This window comes from Mustela erminea, chromosome 2 (genome assembly GCF_009829155.1).
Source record: "Mustela erminea isolate mMusErm1 chromosome 2, mMusErm1.Pri, whole genome shotgun sequence".
NCBI classification, from domain to species: Eukaryota; Metazoa; Chordata; class Mammalia; order Carnivora; family Mustelidae; genus Mustela; species Mustela erminea.
In genome coordinates this window covers 64259938-64283314 of record NC_045615.1, presented here as the reverse complement: position 1 = coordinate 64283314, position 23377 = coordinate 64259938, and the positions used below count along the sequence as shown (strand labels likewise).

The 23377-nt window shown below is 35.2% G+C and overlaps 1 protein-coding gene across 1 annotated transcript in view; it reads left to right on the top strand.

Moving 5' to 3' along the window:
* Window positions 1-23377, top strand: part of DKK2 (dickkopf WNT signaling pathway inhibitor 2) — a 101569-nt gene that overhangs the window by 1072 nt on the left and 77120 nt on the right. The window lies entirely within an intron of this gene.

The following is a 23377-nucleotide window of genomic DNA, read 5'->3' as shown; positions in this document are numbered from 1 at the left end:
GGGGTTCCCAGAAGCAGATCTTCGTGGGTGCGGGTGGCTAGTGACTGCTGGTGCTGGGGGGCGTGGAGCGGGCGGGTTGGGGTTCTCCCACCTTTGTTTGGGGACTTGGGCAGGTACAAGATCCAGATCCAGTGTGTACCGGTGGGGAATGGTCCTTCTCCAAATGATCACGGCAATGCTGACGATAATGTTAATAGCAGTTAACACACAGCAAAGATTCTGTGTCAGGCACCATTCTAAGCGCTTACCTTTATTTAATTTTCCCGACCCTATGAGCTACTCGCTGTTACTTTTCCCCTTCTGCCAATGAAAAAAAAATTGAGTTACGGAGTGATTAAGAGATTTACCCAAAGCGCACAAGCTAATGCTAAATCGCAGAATGGGCTTCCAATCCGAACAGTCAGGGGCCAAATCTTGGTCTCTCAACCGTTACATTTCACAATCTAGAGGGGGAATTTACCCCCTTTCAGGTTCTGTTCCCCTCCCAACCACTTTCTTCCTTCAGAAAAGTGAGGTCACAGGCAGAAAACTTGAATAGACTCTCCATCTCTCATTTCTTTCTCTAGCCTCATAAATAAATCATTCAGGTGGGAGCTATCTGACGAAGGGACAGTGACAGCATCTTAACGCGGGCGACCGGGGTGCCTGCGATATAGCAAAGTGGACCCCGGATGCATTTTTGCAAGAGGGAGTCTCTCTGTCACACAGACAGATACATTGACAGTCGCTTGCAAAATGTTACACAAACATATACACATCGTATAACGAGCGTGCACCCTCCGCACTGCTGTGGTCGGAGCGCAATGGCCAAGAGTGGGGGGCCTTGTGGGCACTGGGAACCAGGACAGCTCCCCCTTTCTGCTCCTTTTGTAGGAAGCCAAAAGTGAAAGCTCCTTTGCCAAACAGCATTCGCCCCTCTCAGCACAACTGTCAACCCGTGAAGTGGCTCATTGCCCCAGGGAGCCCGGGTTTCTCTGTTTTATCAGAGGAGCTTGCTGCAGCCCCTTTGCGAGCTCTCGGTGTCGGCCATTGCCCCTGCCTCTATCGCAGACGGCAGGTGAGGGGTGAGAGCAAGGGCCAGTCCTGGATGGACAGGGAGGGAAAAGTTGCCCAGCGCTTGGTCCCCTACTGCCCTCTCACGGGGACAATTTTGCTAGTTTTGCAGTTCCAGAATGCTTTGAAATGGTTTTGAAATTCTTTGGCTTAGGCTTTGAAATGGCAACCATTTCAGCTATCTTTTCAAAGAAATACAAAGTCTACAATCACAAGATTTTTTTTTTAAGACCTTAAGGGAAATAAACTATATATACACATACTACAAGCATACATATACTTTGCACATTCTCACACATGTGCACCTACCTCCACATTCATGTGACCATTTTCATTCCCTTTTACTCTTCCCTCCTAAACACCCTGATACTTTCGATAGTGATGGACATAACGTTCTCTTAGATATCTATTGTCATGAGATGAGGCGAAGGTTGGAAAGAAAGGATGCTGTCGATCCAAATCATAAGCCTTTTCTCCAATGCTACTGACTTCAAATTTCATCTTATCAGTTGTTGAAGAGAGCTAGGTGTTTATTTAGTTCAGCCAAGGACAGAGGGATGGACCCGATGATCTTTTGAGGTTCCTTTCGATTCTCATCCATGTACATTTGTGAGATTCTATAAAAGGCTTTCTGCTTCTGTCACCACTGGGCCCCAACACTTGATGTTCCTGAATCAAATTATCAGTTATGTCAAAACTGTCATTAGCCGTGGGGTTACATGGACTAAACTGAAGATTGCCGCCCACAATCTAGCTTATGCCTTATGTTTTGATATGTCTCTTTTGCTCTCTCCAAATATCTGCTCCTTAAAGAGGTTGCAACTCTATTTGCATGTCTTCAGATGAAAAAACTTATTTGTTTTACAAATGAGTTTAGCCTTCTCTTCCTTCCTTCCTTCCTTTCTTTCTCTTTCTCTCTTTTTTTCCGTCTTTCAAGTTAAAATTCTTGTATACTCTCCATAACCTAGCAGTTCCTTGGAATATATATCATTATATTTCCTTAATTATATATCCTTGAGAGTTGATGGCGGGTTTGTGAGAAAATGGTAATTTATGAGAGATAGTGGTAACATAAAACACTGAATTGAATCGAAGTAAAATAGATGGAAAATAGGATTATCTTTTGTTATTTTCTGGCTTCTGGAGTGCTTAGCGGGTGATCTATAATATATATTATTATGAAGAAACAAACAGAAAAAAATCTATCTTCTTTGAAGTAGAAAGAGGAATTTTTTGAATATTTATGTGTCTCTTTACTTTCTTTATTCTACTAGCTATGTGGTTTCTGAGATTCTTAGGACTCTAATTTTCAGTAATGGAATGGAAGTTAGAAAGTCTATTCAAACAGGAGGATGCCACATCCTTTTTTGGAGAAAAAAACAAAACAAAACAAAACCTAGAATTGAATTGTAGCTGAGCTGAATTTTTATCCATCAGAAATAGAAAAATATGATTGATTGAGAAGATCGGAAATAAAGTATCAGCTGATCAAACCAGCTAATTATGTAGTGTCATCCTGAGGCCTGATCATTTAATTTTTCTCCTCCTCTCCATCCTTGATTACTGATGCTGAAATATATGTGTTTCAGAGATACAGGATACAGGAACAGGAAACTGTAGGATGCAAATTCAAGGAGGCACTTTAGAAACTTAGTCTTTGGTTTTCTTTTCCTTAAGTGAAAATTGAATAATTGTCTATTTTTTCTGACTTACTTTCAGAATAGATAATTAAAATAAAGATTTTATTGTGATTGCAGAATAAATTATTGAAGGAATTTAATAATTCATTAATCTACAAAAGTGAAAATGAGACAAAATGGGCCCCAATGTTTTCTTGATTCAATGTAGTCTGTTTTCATATGAAGTAAACATTCTAAGGAATATAGGATATAGGCATTAGGAATTAGGGATATTGAATATAGAATATATAGAATATATTCCTATATAGAATATAGGAATTCAATTTGTTCAGGAGGCAAGGTGGATTATTTGTAAATCACTCCTGGAAAAGATGGCTTTGAATTTCAAGAAAGATTTAGAGAACCCAGAAAGGCAATGGATTGCTCTCCAGAGGTGTTACAGTTCTCATTTTTAGGTTTGCTTTCAAAGACAGTTATAAGTTATAATGGAAAATGACATCGAAAATTGAATATGACAGTATTCAGGTGATTGATACAGAAAGAGCAAAAGTGATTTTGCTGAATTATTCACACATATGTTTTAATTTGACTTTCTTTTTCAGCTATTGCTTACAGGTTTTAAAGGATAGTGTATATATGTATAGGTATATGGGATAAATTAAGTTGTGGACTGTAACTAATGTATATACACGTCAATATATTTCAGTTTTTAAAGAGATTATTGAAAATGATCTAAATTAAAAAGAATTTTAAATAAAACCTTCAATATATGGATACATGAATTCTGAATAAGTACACTGTTGCTCAACATCACCCCTGGAGTTTGAGGTAATCAAATTTTATCGGCCACCGTTAAGAACAAATTAAAAAGCAAGCAATTTAAAAACTCAGTTTATCTTTGCAGTTCACTTTCTTATTTTTTGGTAAGTGGAAATACCTTTTGGATTTGTGTTTGAAAGTACTTTTTTAGTCTTCTTTACTTCTTGCTTTGCCTTTTTGAGATAAGCATATTACTTTGAATGTAATGCTATAGGATTTTAAAATATTTTTAAAAGTTTTGAATAGAACAGTGGAAAATAATTGTTTTAAATGTAAATAAAGCTTTCTGGCATGTGTCTCTAAAAAGAAACTGAAAACTGCTTTGAAAAAAATTTAGATTCCATGATTTTCTCATATAACTTGGACATTTGGATAGGTTTGGATGAAGTTGTGTTGTGAAAAAAGAATGCTTGAAATGCATCGGAACAGAAGCTTGAGGGAGTCTGTTAGAAAGCACTAATATTTGTGTATTGCCTTTTCTTTAATAAAAGTGCCGCATCTACTTGTATGCGTAAACACTTATGAAATCAACTATATGTAAACTAGATAGTCTATTTTCTGTAGGTGATCCTTCGCTTTTTGAAATTATCCGTGACTTTTTTTTTTTTAAACCCCAGCCCAACTTTCTCCTGTTAGAGAGTAAATATACGCGATTTCCTCTGGACATCAACTGACGCTAAGTATAATCGGGAATGCAAATCATTTTCAAAATTTAAAGTTTCCAAAATAGAAAGATTTTGAAACAATCCACAGCAAGATTCCTCTTCCTTCACTGTGAATAATAGAGAAATATTGATCGTTGGTATAAGTGGAAGGTGACCCCGTGAATAGCAAGAAAAGTATTTTAACGATAGTCTTTGAGCATCCGTCATTTTATTTTTGTGCTAGAGGAGAGAGAGCAAGGGACAAGTTTACTTAAACTCACTCCAGCTGTGACTTTGACCCTACCAGAATCTTCTGTAGTACTCCCCGCTAAAGCAAACTCCTCCCAAGATGTTTCAGATCTTATAGTTTTTAAAGTAGAGAAAACAATGTAATAGAAAGGGAATTGATATATTCTGTTCTAGGAGAATATTGCCACTTCCTCTTCTTTTCCCTGCACAACCAATTTGAGTGGATATTAAAATAACCTGTTAAATTACAGAGGTCTTTTATAATACTCAATGTATTTACATTTTAGACTCACTCTTTTCTGGCTATTCATACTTTGATATTGATGTAACATCAAAATGAATTATAATCTTATTTCTACCTGTGATTCCCTGGTAGTCTAGTTACTTGTACTCATCCGTAAAGGAGATAAAACTGCTCCTAGTTTTTTGGCAGGATGCAAAAGGAAACAAAATTAATAATAGCTAATGGATTGATTTTTGCATTGTGTAGGATTGCTTTAAGATAGCACAGAAAGATTAAATAGGAAATGAATAATGAAAATTTAGTATTATCATGTAAGGTAAGCAGAGGTTAATTTTCTCTTCTTCCTCTGTCCAGTCTTGCCAGGAACTAGAAAACAGCAACATATTTTTCTCTAATTATTGTCTTTTTTTTTTTTTCAGGACAAATAAGTCATTCTCCCAAATGAAGAGGTCAACTAATATAAAATACGGGAGAGTTTTTTGATAGGAACATCTGTCCACAGGAAGAAAAGTCACCACCCAAATATTTTAAGTAGTAGTTTCCCAACGAGTCTCTCATGCTAGCGACTTTGGGTCACTGCCCACTTCTTTGGGTTCAAACCAATGACTTGAATGGTACCAGCCTCTAATCAAATGTCCTTAGGGAGTGCTCATCCCATAAATCCTTATAAACTGAATCAGAGAAAACCTTAAGGCAGAGGGATTTCAATAGCATATCTAAAATGATGTATTTTAACTCAAGTAATTAGCTTATGTAGGCACTAAAAAATAGAATTATTATTTTGATACTGATTCCACGACCACTGAATCTGTATAACAGATTATATTTATGAGATCTTAATACTAGTCTAGATTTATCTATGTGCTCCAAATAATAAATGTAGAAATGAAATCAGAAAAAAACATAAAAGTAGTAAGTTTTTAAAAGCCCATTACTTCTCTCACCTCCACAAATAAAAGGGACAAATGTGCATCAGATATCCTTTTAAATATATTACAGTGCTAAATTAATTGATTCCATATATATATTATAATTTGGTATAGAGAATAGTTACATATTTCATAATCAAAATGAATTCTAACTATCCCACCCTGTCTAAAACAAACAAATATATAAAATCAATGAGTGAATAAGTACAGTAAGTGGCAAAACAAGCCAAAGCATCACAATTAGTAGGACTGATTTCTTAAAATGGTAGATCTATCCAAACATTTCCTAAAAGATGTTAATTCTCCATGTTATGCTTTATCATTCCAAATAAGAAGGTTCTTTTTTCTAGGAACTGAAGGAAGTGAGTGAGCATTGCTCCGGATGTTTCATTTTAATTAACTCTTTTGAACCTCTTAACAGCCCTTCAAGGAGCAAGTCCTATTATCATCCTTATTTTAAAAATAATGAAATATTTTATAAAGGATAAAACAATGATTTTCCTGAGGCACAGAGAGGTTATGCAGTTTGTTTAAGCCACACAGCATTAAAAAGAGAAAGGCAAAACACACGCCCCAATATCCATCTTCCTGCATCTGAGTGCCACCTGGTACCCACTGACAACAGGTAGAGGCCCTCTCAGGGACTTCTCTGAGTTGGTTTGGCTGGCATCACTCATAGTCTGCTCAGATAGGGAAAAATTATCTAGGTTGAGAGCCTACTATTGCTGTGGCATCTTTCTTACTTTTGACTCCTCCTAGCTGCCTTTCAGAGAGTGAGAGGACCTGTAGCAGCACCATAGCACTGTAGTTTCCAAATAGGTCCTAACTTTTGACCCACTGACCAACTTAATGTGTTTGAAAAAGGCACTTCGCAATGAATTTTGGAACACTGAAAAGAAATAAAATGGAAAAAAAAAAAGAAAAAGAAAAAGGCACTTCAATCTCTGGTTCTTTTTTTAATATGTAAAGTAGGATACAATAACAATAGCAACCATAAAAGTAATAACACTTATGTGACTGAGCCAGAGGGAGAGGAAAGTACACTTATTTACTGTGCTAATGTCATTATTACTACTACCATTACAGAAATAGGTAAGCCAAGGGCTCAGGCACGAAAGAGAAAGTGGCTGTACAGTCTTCCCTGCCCTCCCAACAAATTGGGCAGGCTAACTAAATAAATGCATGTGATGTCATAAGGGAAACAAATGAACTCAATTACACCAAGGCCTGGAATTTAAAATAAAACAAGACAAAATAAATAAACACAAAAGTATGTTATCATGTTTCTTGTATCAAATGTGAACATAAGGATGGCGAGTCAGTGCTGTCTATTACGAAGTAAGCAAAATAGCATGTAATTGAGTAATTGGTGAAATTACACAGAAGCCAGGGTACAGCAGACATTAAAATACAATCGCAGTAAGTGAAGGTCCTAACCGGCATGGCAATATTTAACCACAGGAACCAAAATAATTGAACAACATGTTAGAGTCTGCTGCCAACAGCATTAATTTGATATTCTCCAAAGTAAGATAGCCTCTGCAAAGGCAGGTTTCTTGACACTTTCTGCACAGTCTGGAGCCCAGAGAGCTTGCTGAGAATTTGGAAGGTTTACAAGCCTCTTTGAGTGTCGGCTGTCCTACAGGAGGCCTCAGAAATTTGGAGCTCATTATTCCCATTCCATTCCTTTCACTTTCTTTGTTTTATTTGAGCTATTTCTTTCATGATGCACGTCATTTGGAAATAACTTCACAATGTTAAATGAAGAGTGAAAGTCATCTTATTGAAGTATGTGATCAATTTCTTTTAATGTATCTGGAATGAGCTGTTTGCCAGTAGGTGTTTCTTTGTGATAATGAGCTAGAAGACTACATTCAAATGGGAGGATGGGTGGGGGAATTGTCATTTAAAACTAACTGAAATGACAGCTCACATTCAAATAATGGTCTTCACTTGCTCATTCTAGCTTCACTTCATCTTAACCCTTTGAAACTTGGCTCAGCAGGCATTGGGTTAATTTATGTCTGGAAATCCAAGGTCTTCTTTCCAAAAATCATCCTCTGTACTCTGTAGTCTTTCCTTCATACTTTATTTATCCCCTTACTTCTGTGGCTACATAGTTCCATGTTCCTTTTTGGGTTGTTCCTCTTTCTCTCTCTTTCTTTTTCCTTCCTTCTTTTCTTTCTCTCTCCTTCCTTTCTTTCTCCTCCCTTCCTTCCTTCTTTCACTGATCCCTCCTCAAACTTCTGCCCATAAATGTGGACATTTCCTCAAGTCCCTTCCTTAGTCCTCTTCTTTTTCTGCTCCACTCTCTGTCCTTGGCTGATACGATTTCCTTCTTTGGAGCCATCTGTCACATAGGCAGAAATCTACCCTTCGTTGGAACTCCTGAGCCCCCTTACCTGCTCACCAGTTTGGGAAGTCTTTCCAGAAAGAAACAAACATATAAAAAAATACATTTTATGTCTAACTTTGAATTGTCAGGAGTCAGACAACCAAGTCTTCATGATTTCTCAGACTATCAATAAAACCTGGTAAAAAGTACCCTAGGTTAGTCTAATGAAGGCCATAAGAATCAAGTCTCATTGCCCAAATTCTTCTCATGCCCTGGTAGGTTCATCACTCACTGGTGATGAAAGAAAGCTGTGTAGATTCCCATGAACCCCCTACATATTTGAGTGCTTGGGATTTAAATAGCCTCCACATTTTTTCTCTATGATAGACCTGTTTGTTAAAACAACTCATGTCTGATTAGAATGTGCACAAATCTAGAATTTATACTTATTAAACATTACATATTATACTATGTACATGCACATTTTAAACAATATATAATGTTTATTTTTGTAGCTTGAACTACTGACCACAGAGTATTTTTATGCTATTTGCTATTTTAGAAATAATTGTTAATTTTCAGTGTGGGAAAACCTCCTTAACATTTACTTTCAATCTGACAGACTTAAACGTGTTTCGATAACTATGTAAGAGGATTCTTCAAATGTACTTATTCATTATTATTGAAGATGGAGAACTTTTTATGGATAGAACCAAGAGAAGCTTTATCATAAAGTATATCAAGACTTTGTACCACAGACTAAAGTGGGCATAGTTGAAGCTGACAGATACAGTAGAAATCACCTAGTTTAACTCATTTTGTGTATGAGGGAACCACACTAGAAGATGTTTCTTGATCTGCCCCAATGTATTACAGTCAGTGCCTATGACAAAAGAATTTCTCCTGGAACTTTGATTATTTGACTTCTAACACAAGTCTTCCAAATAATCAAAAACAATGTTCTCTGTTAAATCTGTAATAGCAAAGCTCTACAGAAGAATTAAATTCAGTTGTTTCAAAGCTAATGGGAGATAAATTATATAGAGAGCTCTTTTTCAGCTCTGAATTTTATATGTCAAAATGTATTGTCAAAGAATACAATGTCACGATGACAACTGTGTCAGTAGGATTTAAACAAAATTAATGAAGGAGAGTGGCTTTGCATGTATTGTCCTTGCTCATTTTTTCAGTCATGATACTTAGTGACATGATTAGCAAAAAGCCTGGCTGGAGAGAGTCTGTGCAGGAACAGCAGGAACACACAAAAGAAGGGGAGAAAATAATGGTGGGCTCTGGGAACACAGATTGCTTGACCTTTGTCCAAGCATCATCTAGGATAGAGGTCAATGGCTTTAAATTTTTTCTGACGGCAGTGCACAAAAAGAGATACACTTTATGTTGTGTTCCAGCACACAAACACACACACACACACACACCCCCGAAACAAAAGCTTTGAACAAATATTCTTATGATGGATAATGCAGTGAGACATTTTTAAAATTTTAGCCCTTCTCTTCCGTTCTATGCTAGTCTTCTGTTCTCTTTTCTTCTCTCTCTCTTTCTCTCTAAAATGCTGGTCATGACTCATTGAACTGATTGATCAAAACCTGTGGTTTGAATACCTCTGCCTCATTTGATACTCACCCTGCAGAGAACTCAGGGTACTCTGCTTGGAGATCAGCAGTACTTTACGGTCAGCCCCAGTAAGGGGAGGTAGAAAGCAGAGCAGGTAGGTTTTCATGGACAGAAGTATGCCCTGTCTCAGACCTCTCCAACTTTCTCTTCTGCAACATTGTGTCTGCCTCTGACACAATGACCTATATGTGGGGGACCTCTCCACCTGAGACCTCCTTAACCTCTGCCTCTCTCTACTTCCAAGAATATGTGACCAATAACAATGCTGCATGCTGTAGTTGGATATTTCAGACATCTTTACTCAGAATCTGTTATCCTACATTAGTATTGTTCTTTTTGGGTGTTTGCCATGTGCACCATCATACTTTATTTCTGAGAAAATGCAGTTGAAGAAGCTTACAATGCCTCTGTGGGATAGAAGGTGCACCTCAAAGAGCATGAGATATAGATTCGGAAGACTTGCTTAGCTTATCTTTTTATATACTTGCCCTTGAAGAAATCATCTGATACCTTTAAACCTTAGTTATCTCATCAGTAAAATGTTAGTTCACAGTAATAATACTGTATTTTCCTTGGTTTTTGCAAAATAGAAAATATTGCTTATTAATATCATTAGAGATTATTTTATAAAAAACAAAATTAAAACTTTCCACTCTGAGTTTATGAAGGACAAACATGAATTAGTTCAAATTGACCCAAGAATGAGCTCATTTAATTGGATTTTGTGATTCTGGAGTTATAAATTCAGTTTGTGTCTTGATAGATTTTTTTTTTTTTTTGTAAGTAGGAAGTTAAAAGTGGAAGGGTTTTGTTTTTGTTGTTGTTGTTTCGTGTGTGTGTGTTTTTTTTCTATTTGTTTTCATTTTCTTGGATTTATTTAAAAACTTCAGTGCCAGCGGTAATACTTTCACCTTTCTGATTAAAACTTAGTTTTTGTTTCTGTTTTTGTTTTATTCTTGCATGCTATAAACTGCTCTCTTGTTTGCTGTTAGAATATCCTGTCCATGGGGTACTTGGGTAGCTCAGTGGGCTAAACCTCCGCTTTGGTTCAGGTCATGATGTCAGGGTCCTAGAATCGAGCCCTGTATCCGGCTCTCTGCTCAGGGGGGAGCCTGGTTCCCCTCTCCCTCTGCCTGCCTCTCTGCCTACTTGTGATCTCTTTCTGTCTATCAAATAAATAAAATCTTAAAAAACAAACAAACAAAAAAACAAAAAAACAAAGAATATCCTGTCCATGATACTCAAGGAGAGCTCCATACCTTTATTTTTTTTTTTCCCTATCATGTCAGAGATGTGTTACTAGTTATATGTTCTACCTTGGAAAGGCTTGATAAGGGTCTTAAAAGTAGAAGTAAGAATATTTTTAAAGCTCTGAAATTAAACTTGAGGGTCATATTTTGGACACATTATAGGTTATGGGATTCAGAATGGATAAAGTTCAGGGAAATAGCCAACTGAGTCAAGTTGTATGGATGTGAATCACAGGGACTGTGACAGAGGAAAGAACGTTTTGTCAAAAATCTTCAAACAGGAAAGTGGGTATTTTCAGAACTGTTGGAAACATATTGTATTGCTAAGGAGGCATTTCCTAGTGAACAATGTAATAACTCTGATCATTCATAGTTACAAGTGTTGGAATCTCACCCAGCCATTTGTCTAAGCTAAGAATAGTCTAGGTTTCCGGATTTCTATCCCTGCTCTAAAGCAATTATTCTCTAATTTATAGGATTCTACTTCTTCCATAATATTGAACTCTTTTGCTGCTTTATTATCATCTAATATTCATTGTTTTGACTCAGACCATAACCATTTCCTGATGGACTATTACAATATTATAATAGTTTTGTACTTCTCTAAACTCTCCTCTATACTACTTCTAAGGTGAGCTTTTTTTTTTTTTTTTAAGATTTTATTTATTTATTTGACAGACAGAGATCACAAGTAGGCAGAGAGGCAGGCAGAGAGAGAGAGAGGAGGAAGCAGGCTCCCTGCTGAGCACAGAGCCCCATGATGCGGGGCTCTCTTCCAGGACCCTGGGATCACGACCTGAGCCAAAGGCAGAGGCTTTAACCTACTGAGCTACCCAGGTGCCCCAGAAGTCCAAACTTCTTGACATGGCATACAGCGTCATCAATTACTTGTTTCTCTCTACTTTGTCCCTGAGGTCACATAATTGTTGAGTGGAAGAGCTGGGATTTATACTCAAGCAGTATTTCTTATGTCTGTCTGCTCAATCACTGTGTCATGCTGCCACTTCATATAAATTGGAAGCCAAAGAAATCAGCTAGAGAATTTTTATTGGTACATTTCAGAATTCAGATGTGACTAAATTCTTTAGATCTGTCAACTTGCTAATTCCTTACTTACTTCTTAGGTGTATTAGAAGCTATAATTATAGTAAACAAACATTCGTTTGACATAGATGCCATGTTGGGTCCTTGGAATAGGTAGCCATACAAACAAAAGCAGTCTTCTTGTGGAATCCAGTTGGAATTTTAAGATTGAAAGAGGTATCCAGAAATGATCCAGTTCATTCCTCTATTTCCAATACAGTGTGAAAGTTGGACAACCTGCTGTGTTTTCCTTTTTATAAAGATTTCTGAGAATGAACACTTACATTGCATTTCTTAGTTATCTCATTATCTTAACCTTAATTATGTTAAAAATGGGAACATCCTGAGTTCTGTTTTAAGTGAAGCATGAATAAAACAGACCTGGGTATCAATTTCTATGTAAGATCCCTTCCTTACTAAGGGAAAATGTAATCAAATAATTTTAGTCATTCTTCATAGGTTATACTCTGTTTCCCTGATGAACAGTCAGGCTGACCTGGAAGAGTAAGACCATCTCTATAATCAGTGAAGAAAAAAGTCTGGTCATGCTGGACTTTATGGTGATAATGTAAAGAGGTGTGTCTGCTTTTTATTTTCTAAATATTTTGCAAGGAATTAAATTTAGATTTTTTTTTCTTTGTAAATGCCTCACTATTCCCTGAGGAGGTCTGATCCTAATTTTATCACTTATAAAGTACTAAAGAAACATTAGTGGGAAGAGGCAGGCTTAGGAGGAATTAGAAGAATGGCAAGAAATAACAAAGTTGCACTAGTAGGAGGGTAGGAGTCTGGTGACCTAAAAATAGAATTGCAGAGAGGGTGAGTTCAGTAAAGTAGACAAGATCTTACCTCAGGTAGGGAAGAGAGATGGAATGTGTGCTAAAATACATCAAACGAAGAAACTTGTTAAAGATACAAGTTTAAAATGATGTCATAGATTTTTTTAAACAACCACACTGAAATATTATTTTTCCAAATTAGTCTCTGCAGAGAACTCATTCTTTTGATATTGCCACTTAGATTTTTCTGTTGGAACTAACTTCAGAAATAGTTTACATGTTTATTTTAAGTCATAACTTTATGACCACAAACAATGTTATTCATATTGATTAACATACCACATTTAAAATACTTGGCTCTGAGTGGCTTTACGTTATTTCCATAAACCAAACCCCACAGAAGGTAAGGATGTCAAAGAAATGTGGTGTAGTTTCTGAAAGCAATTCCAAAAAGTTTCAAAGACATTCTGAGTCATGGAATCAGTATTGTGGTTTCAATTGTAAACCCTTCAATGTTGATTGCTTTAAGGTGGAAAACCATCAATTGGGTTTATAGTCTTAAAAAAAAAAATATATATATATGTAATATTATCTTGTAATTAGGTCTTTTCTATTAGAAGAACCTAGTCAGAATTTATGTAATATGGTTACTATTTCTCATAGGATCATGGTGTTCAGGAAGCATTTAATGAGTGCAAGCTAGCAGTTTGTTCCCCACCCAAAACCCACTCTTTTCCTGAAAGAAGAGGCAGAAACAAATCAAACCCAGGGCAATTCCCTAGAGTCTGTCTGGCAATATACATTACTTTATATGCCACTTAGTTAAATCATGTACACTGAAGTCAGAAAAACAAAGAAGTCTGTCAAAAGTTATTTTTTAATGCAAACATTCTATTAAAATTTCAGAGATAAACTGCTTAACTTCAGTGAAAATGTTCTTGCAACAATTCATATTAATACAATGCTTCCAAAATGTTCTTTGGAAATCCTTATAAATTTCCTTGCTTGCTTATTTGCCCTGCTGCTATCTTCCCAACACTTTTCAGAGAAAAAATTTTCTTTTTAACAAGAAAAATCTTCTTGAACTTAGATTCCAGTGAGGTCCTGGACACACCAGCTGCAACACATTGTAACTGAATTTTAGTCTCTGTTGGTTCTTATTGTTAAAAGCACAAGTGACCGGCACTCAGGTCTTATGCCACTGACATCCCAGTGATTGATTACAAATTGAATTGGAGTATGTGAAAAATAAAAGTTTTCAACACAAAATAGCAACTATATTTGATGTCTCGAGACTTAAAAAAATTAGGTTAGACTAAAAACCATAATTCTGGTTTTAATAAACGTCAGTAAAGAAGAATGTAGCCCAACCTCACTAGTGATTTTGTTGTTGTTGTTGTTATTGTTGTTGTTTTTAACTCCACTTCTGGGAGAGTCAGAGACTAACTGGAGAGAATGTTCTGATTGTAGGGACCAAGATGTTCTGAATTTTCAAGGGCAATTTAAAATATCTTAGGGAATCAAGGCAGGGTGACCAAAGCAATGAACAAATTATTGGTTTTGGATGCATATTATCAGATTTAGAACTCTCAGGCTTAATGGTGAGCTCATTGCAACCATAAGGGGATTTAGTATAAGCATTTGAAAGAGTGGTGATCTGCAGCTAAAATGCATGAAAAGGAAGAGTATGATTCAGAGCTACTTATGACTCATTCACAAAATCAAGCAGGAAAAATAGGCTGACCTTTCAATCATCATCATTGCGTCTTCATGAATAATGCAGTCTGACATTAAGTGTAGTATCACTATACTTCTCCAGTGTACTCTCTTTTTTTTTAATTTTTCTTTTCTTTTTTTTTTTTTTTTAACATATAACGTATTATTAGCCCCAGGGGTACAGGTCTGTGAATCACCAGGTTACACACTTCACAGCACTCACCATATCTCTAGTGTACTCTTAACAAAATCTTCCAGCCAGCATTAGTGAAGTCAGATCGCTGAGCAATACATGATATCTTGCTTCTAGAAAATAGGGGCACTAATATTTGTTGAGAACCTACTTCATGCCAAGAACTTCATATTATCTCACTTAATCTTCTCAATGCCTTATAAGCTTCTGTCATGAGCAGAGCACTCAGTAAATGTTTGTGAAAGACAGGCAAGAAGAAGATGCTGGAAAAGTGAACAGTTACATTATGAGCAAACTCAGCATATGGTGTCTGTGGTCCTGAGATGGTTTAGCTTAAAATTCAGAGTTATTTGGGGGCACCTGGGTGGCTCAGTGGGTTAAAGCCTCTACCTTCAGCTCAGGTAATGATTCCAGGGTCCTGGGATCAAGCCCCACATGAGGGTCCCTCATCAGCAGAGAGCCTGCTTGTCTTTCTCCCTCTGTCTTCCACTCTGCCTACTTGTGTTCTCTAAAAAGAAATTCAGAGTTATTTGATTACAGTTTTAATGTAGAATGGTTTTGCCTTGCTGAATTAGTAGGGAGAACACTTATTTTTTTTTTTAATGAATGACATTAAGATGGCTATCAGGTTATCAGGCCATTGTACACATGGTCAAAAAGTACATGAAAGATGCTCAACGTCATTAATCATCAGGGAAGTGCAAATCCAAACCACGGGATATATCACCTTATACCTGTTAGGATAGTTATTATTTTTAAAAGGCAAGAAATAACAAGTATACCTGAGAATGTAGAGAAAAGGGAACACTTGTGCACTTTTGGTGGGAATGTAAATTGATGCAACCATTATGGAAAACAGTGTGGAGGTTCCTCAAAAAATTAAAAATTGAACTATCATATAATTCAGCAATTTCACTTCTGGTATTTATCCAAAGAAAACAAAAACACTAACTCAAGAAGACATATGCACCTCTACGTTCGTGGCAGCATTATTTACAATAGCCAAGATATGGAAACAACCTAAGTGTCCACTGATGGATGAATGCATAAAGAAATTGTTTATAGAAATGGGTACTATATAAAATTCCACATAAAACAGAATATTATTCAGCCATAAATAGAACATTTGGATATAATGGAATATTATTCAGCCATAAAAAGAATAGAATCCTGTCATTTGTGACAACATGGATAGACCTCAAGAGCATTATGCTAAGTGAAATAAGTCAGAGAAATACAAATACTGTATGATGTCTCTTATACATGGAATCTAAAAAAGAAAGAAACCAGCAAACATACAAACAAACAAAAACCAAGCTTGTAGCCGTGGAGAACAGATTGGTGATTACTGGGGGACAGGGTAGGAGAATTAAAAAAGAACTGGAGATACATAATCCAATCACTGAGGCTGGAAACTGGCACAACTCCATATGCAATTAGTTTAGCAAGTTTATCTGATTATTTTTTTTATGTGCTTAATTTCTTATACAAGATATTTTTTAATTATGCAGAAACAGATTAGCATGTTTTACTAAAACAGGCCTTACATGAACCAAGAAAGAAAAATGATCAGTGGCATGAAATCTAAATTGAAAATAATTTCTCAAGTCGGTCTAATTATTGGTTTAATTAAGATTATGAGTTGTTGATTCCTGTGCCTGAAAATTAAGGTGAATACTCTGATCTTGGTCAAATTAGAATCTATCGAATGGGTTTTGTGAAATCTTTGTTATAGTTACTGCATTTTTAGGATGATACTGCAAATTTATTTGTCACTATGTTATATCTATTTTATATATTTTATAACTATATTTTAAAATCTAAGTTTCCTTTCCATTTTCCCACCAGTCTTAAGAAATAGTGAATGAGTTTATTTTCCTCATATTGAGATTTTATTTTGTTTTGTTTTTAGGAGCTAGACAACTTCATAGAACTGTGCCTGTAAACTCTAGAAACATTATCAAAGTGCTTATCTTCTCATCTCTGAAGAATAAACCCAAATTTCCATAATCTTTAAGAGGAGGAGATTATAAATATCTATTAAAGAAAAAAATAAACTTTTAAAATACCTGATCATTACTAATGGTTGGCAAATGGTAATAGATTGCTAAACAAGTATTTAATATAGATAGTTTGAGGGAAATCCAGTCCCCCAAATTGCAAAGAAGTGTTAATTTATACACTTTTAAATGTTAGATTTATTGGGATGGGGAAGCAAAGGCAATTAATACTAATTGTTTAATAGATTCTGGATTGTTCACCCTGTTTTCTCTGTCCAGATTTTCATTAACAATCAGAAAGTCAAGGTGTGGGACAAATATCTTCTTATGTTTCAGAAAGACTCGGGAAGAGAGCTATTCCCTTGTTGGTCTGATTGTTGCAAACCCAGGGATAAGAACATAGAGCATTTTTGGAATGTGCACATGCTTAGCACCTGGAATTTTCTGAGATTTACAGTCATACTTCATCAGTCACCAGAATGAAAAGCCAAATGCCGATCTGAAGGAGAACTTCTGAGCAATTCTTCTGGAGCTAGCCATATACCCAACTTGTCATCCCTCAGACATAAGCCTTTAATCCCCTCTTCCTAAAATTGTTTATTTTAAAATGTGAGAAAGGCTAAGGATGTCACAGTCGAGCTGTGAGCTTCCTCTTTAAAGAATCCCATCCTTCAAACCCATCTTCGGCAAAGGAACTGGCATTCCATGTGCTGAGCAGATGGCGTCCTGCTGCACTGCCCAGCCCACATGTGCAGCTGGGTCTATCTGGCACACAGGTGTCGTGATTTGGACTTTCTTGAAATTCTGACACCACACTTTCCTCTAGGGAGCAGTACGACTTGGCTATGCTATTTTCTAGTGACAACAGATATACTGGCCTAACAGGAACAGCTCTGACTAAGGTGATAACACAACCCTCTAACTCATATTTAGCTGGGGTCCAGGGCGTGGGGTTTGTCCTAAGAGTTTGAGCCAACTTTTTGGTTTTGATTTCCTCTTTTATATTGTGTTTTGTCATTCATGCCTCCTCCCTTCACCTCTTCGAATTTTGGGTACTTCTCAGAAGGGTGGGAAAGTCCCGTGGAGGGGGAAATGCTGTTGTAATAAACAAACAAAGCTAAACATTCTACATCAAATGGGTGGCTTTCCTAATCACTGGCAAATATCAGGCAACCACATTCCAATGTTAAGTAATCTTCAGGGTTTAAAAATGAGAAAAGCCAGACAAATTCATTAAACTTTTCATAGCATTTGACAAAAACTACTGTGAAAGTAAAAGGCAATTTCAAAACTGTAAGCAACAAAGAAGAAATTTAGTTGATATTCCTTCTGCATAATCTCTTACATAGTTATTTCGGTCTCTCCAAAACTCTTTGTCAGTGCAGAGCCCAGATGTTTTGAAGTTTGTTTGTTTATTTGTTTTAAAGAAAGTATAATATTTAAGAACTTTCCCATTTCTTTCCATCTTAGTAACAGCTGCCCCTAACAACTGCTTATAATGAATATGGCTAGGTAGGAAAAACATTAGGGGAAATAATGAAGGAAGTTAGATGGTATCACATTTTCAAGCTTTAGATTGTATTCTTGTGTTCTCTTTTACAAAATATAATTTTGAAAATTATTATGTCTTGTTTGTGAAAAGCTATTCGTTTTTACTCAAGTGTGCCCTACATAACGAATTGGCTCTGCCTTTAGATAAGCAGACATAATTACTCACCTCAAGGAGGAACTACAATTTATTACACAGAAGTGATTTTATACCACTGTGTTAAGATAATTCAACCATTCCCATTGATAATATAATATGGAAGAAATATTCTGATTTCCAAGAAGTGAAGATTTATCCTATAAGAATGACTTGATATTGATTCTAGACTGCATTACAACGTAGATTATGAAATTCAGTATTTAGTGAAATAGATATACCAAAGAAATAACACAGTTTACTTAGGATAAATCATGACAAACTAGTTTTTTTATTTCTTGAACAAGGGAACTGGTTCGGTCTCAGTATGACATCTAATCCTTACCATTTACAGTCATTTCCTTCACAATTTTATGGCATTAAATACCAATATATGCCAATGACTCCCATATTTGTATCTCTAGGCAAAACCTCTCTTGAGCTTCAGAATAATATATCCAGATGCCAAGCTAATATTTCCATTAACACATATTTCATACTGACCATGTCAAAATCCCATATTTTCCTTTTTTTTTAATCTGTTGCACTCATGGATTCCTCATTTTAGTTGATGGTAAATTCATTTTTTTTTTTAATTGCTCAACCAAAGGCCTGGATTCCTCTGTAATTTATCTCTTTCCCTCATTCATCAGGAAATCACCTTTGTATCTTCAAAATATATCCATAGATCAAACAGGCATCTCAACAAAGGTATGAGTTAATAGTAGCTCATAGGAAAGAGACTTAGGAATTTCAGTTTGGCTGAATAAGATACACATGGGGCAGAGCAGACCTTCCAAGAAAAATAACATCATACATACAAATGGGGGAAATATATTTAGTTTATATTCTAGGAGGTGTTTTATCTGTATAAATTCAAAACTTTAAAAAATTTGGAAATCAATTCAGTTATCAAGTCTGCCTTTGCCAGTACAGGAAAAATTACTGAAGTGGCATTCATTAGCCATACTCTATAAAAAACAACAACAACAACACTTTGTAAATCCTGTTCTTTGTTAGTAAGACAGGATTCTTCAATAATTTTTTTACAGTGACTAGATAACTAAAACCCATATATCATCTATATTTTCTTGACATTTTCCAAATGTTTTTGTTTGTTTAGTTTTTCTCTACGTTATGATACTCATATAGTTAGCAGTAGACACTAAACACACAGGAGAATGATTTCTTGGATTGGCTATGATGTTCTTTAGCAGTCTTATACTAAGATGTGACTTAGTTTCCCAAACTCAGACTTTCAAATCACTTTGCTTTAATTTGACTCTCTGGGAGGACAAACCTTAAGTATTCTTTAGGGAAAGGAGAAATGATACCACACAAGAGGTGTTATGATATTGTTATCACACCATTTATCATAGTCCCAGTTTTTATCATAAAATCAAATTTTTCTCCTTTATTCTGTCATAATACCAATATGATTTATCTGTCATGTTGGTGCATAGACATTGGAGGGAAATTGTATTTCATTTCAGTAACTATAAGTATCCTCTTCTGTCTAAAATTTAGGTTATTCTGTAATCTCCTTTACAGGACTTAGTATCTGTGTCTCAAGAGAGATGAAAAATACAAAATTAACATTATGATATTGACAAATCAACCAATGAAACAGACACTAGAGGCTAGATATAGATTGGAACATCAACCACTAAGAGGTGGAGGGACCATTTAAAAACTATGCTGGGAAAATTGGGTATTTATATGGGAAAAACTTGATATTGTAATACTATCTTACTTCATGTAAAAATCAATTCCAAATGGGTTAGTGTTTATAAATAAAAAGAAAAAATATATAAAAATTTTTAGAAGAAAATACAGTAAATATCTTCAAAGTAAGAAGAGATTTTTTTTTAAAAGAAATGCACTAACCAAAAGGAAAAAAAAAAAAGAAAAATCTGACTGTATTAAAAGTAAGAACACTGGCCTACCCAGTAACACCATAAACAAAGTAGAAAACAGACCACTGGCTAGAAGATGTCTAAGCATATGCAGCCAGCACAAATCTTATATGAGGAAGGAAGGAGTGGTGTCTGGAATATTCAACAAATCCCTATAAATCAACAAAGAATTGAAAGAGAGGTAAACTCTATTGGAAGTTAAATTAAAAAGAAAAGAAAAGAAAAGGAAGGTAAAAAATCGAATAAAAATAGGAAAAACACATGAACAGGCAATTGGCACAAGCGTAATAAAATGGCCAAGAAATATTTGACTAGACCTCAATCTTATTAATAACAAAGAGAATTCAAATTAAGATATTGACCTTCCATTTCATACATATTGGATGATCAAAAATTAAGGCATTAATAATACAAAATGTGCGGAAATACATACAGAACTTTATTACACGGTTCATGGGGAGTGTAATTACTACAACTACTTGGCAATATCTTGTAATTCTGAACATTCATACATGCTATGACTTAGCAACTCCACTCCTAAGAATATAACCCAGAAAAATGTTTTTTTTTTTAATGTGCACTGGAAGATATGTATAAAAAGGACGAAGCAGCATTGCTTATATTATTAAAAAAAAAAGTCAATTATCCAGTTTTTCAACAAGAGAATGGATATATAAATCATGGTAGATTAATATTGTGGAGTGTTATAAAACTGTGAAAATAAATAAATGAACTATAGGTGAGAAGTGAGCATGAATGAAGCTTTGATATATAACAGTGACAGAAAAATCAATATAAATAATTTGAGAATAGTGCTCATTTTGGGGGGAGTCAGGTAATTGGTATATAGAAGCTATACTAAATAGAGGCGAGATATTGATATTGTTCTAGCTCTTGGGTTGAAATATGGGTTCACAGTTGTGTTTGATAAATTACAAATACTTAAATATATTTTGCATGTGTCAAATATATTTTAAAATATTTAAAAATAAAAAAATAAAAAGTAATATAAAAGAAAAATGAGAATCTTAGTATAATTTAAGGATTTCTATTCTGGTGGGATATCTGCAGATGAAATTCAAGAGGCGGGTAGACATCTTTGAACATATCCTCTGAAAAATATTGTCACTTTAAAAGTAACTTTTAGAGGTAATTTTTTGGCAACACTATGAAAAACAGTACTAGAGAAAGTTGTCTAAGAGTAGAACTTTGACCTTAGAGAATATAGATAAAGATTTTATGAATTTCTTTCTCAACTAATGATGAACCCCTTTCCCACTGTCATATCCCTACCTTCTGGAATATTCTCCTGATATATAAACCTGGATATCTCCCTGCTTACTCATTGTCTTTGAAAACATCAAGGTTTTGGATATTTTCCACCTAACCCAGAAAAGTAGAGACTTTTTTTTTTTTTTAAGAGAAGTACTTATGGCTTCAATAAACACCCCTTTCTGCTAAATGTATCTCTACCTTATTGCTTAACATCCTAGGATAGTGAATAGAGATGAAATTACTTATAATGAATGAGGAGAATAATGAATTTTAAAGTTTCAACACTGAAACTAACATAAATATTGGATGATGTTTATTTTAATCACCTTTACAAAAAGTTGTTGGTGAATGATTCTACTTGGAGTGTTATTAACTTACTTGTTCCTTGCGTACCTTGCTTGTAAAATAGGTTGTAATTCTTTTTTAAAAAATTTTATTATTTTTTCAATGTTCCAAGATTCATTGTTTATGCACCACACCAGTGCTCCATGCAATACGTGCCCTCCTTAATACCCACCACCGGGCTTACCCATTCCCCCACCCTCTCCCCTCCAAAACCCTCAGTTTGTTGCTCAGAGTCCACAGTCTTGCATGTTTTATCTCCCCTTCCAATTTACCCCAATTCACTTTTCCTTTCCTTTTCCTAATGTCCTCCATGTTACTCCTTATGTTCCATAAGTAAGTGAAATAATTGTTAAGCTGCAGTAAAACAGGTTAAAATCACTTTAAAGTCTGTGTAAACTTTCCCCTCAGCACTGTTATATGCATTGGTATGAGATCTTTCAGTGGTTTGGCTTTTGATGAATTCTGCATATTGGAAAGAGTAGTTTAAATAATTTTTGTTATTTACTTATTTATTTATTTATTTATTTATTCATTTTTTAAATATTTTATTTCTTTATTTGACAGACAGAAATCACAAGTAGGCAGAGAGGCAGTCAGAGAGGAAGGGAAGCAGGCTCCCCGCTGAACAGAGAACTCAATTCGGGGCTCCCCTGGGATCATGACCTGAGCTGAAGGCAGAGGCTTTAACCCACTAATCCACCCAGGTGCCCCAATTTTTGTTATTTAAATGGTAAGTTATATCTAGTTAGCAACTTTCTGTTCTAAAGATGATGGGGGTGCTATAACTGTTTTCTTTAAGAGCAAAATAGGAAGTAAAATAATTCTTCTATTTTATTGACATTAAAAAATTGCTTTATTCTAGTGGTTCTCCAAGTTTGGTCCATGGATTCCTGGGTATGTTCCAAGACCCTTCAAGAAATCTAGAGATCAAAACTTTTTTCATAATAACACTAAGATGTTATTTTCCTTTCTTCACTATGATGATAATTGTTATTGATGGTGCAAAAAAAAATGGTGGGTAAAATTGCTGTTACTTTGGCATGAATCATGGTAGCAGCACAAACTGTACTCGGTGCTACTATGTTCTGCATCAATAGGCTCATAATAAAATTATACACACATATGTATGTTTGTCCTTTCCCTTAAAAATGCCCTTGATGAAGTAGTGAAAATTAATTCATTTTATTACATCTTGATCCTTGAAAAGCCATCTTTTAAATATTCTGTGTAATGAAATAGGAAGTACGCATAAAGTACTTTTGCTACTGAATGCCACAGTATGACTGTAATATATGAGTTGCAAGTTGAACTAGCTGCTTTTTTTTTTTTTTTTTTTTTTGGAACGTCTTTTTTTTTTACCTGAAAGAATGACTGAAAAATAAGCTGTGGTTATTCAGATTTAGCAAGTATTTGGCCAATACTTTCTTGGAAATGAGCAAAGTGAACCTGTTACTTCAAGAAAAATAGTTCATGACATTTGTTGCCATGATAACATTAGAGATTTTAAGGTCTGCATAACTGTACTAACATCTTCTTTCTTTCTTTTCTTTCTTTTTTTTTTTTTTAAGATTTTACTTATTTATTTGAC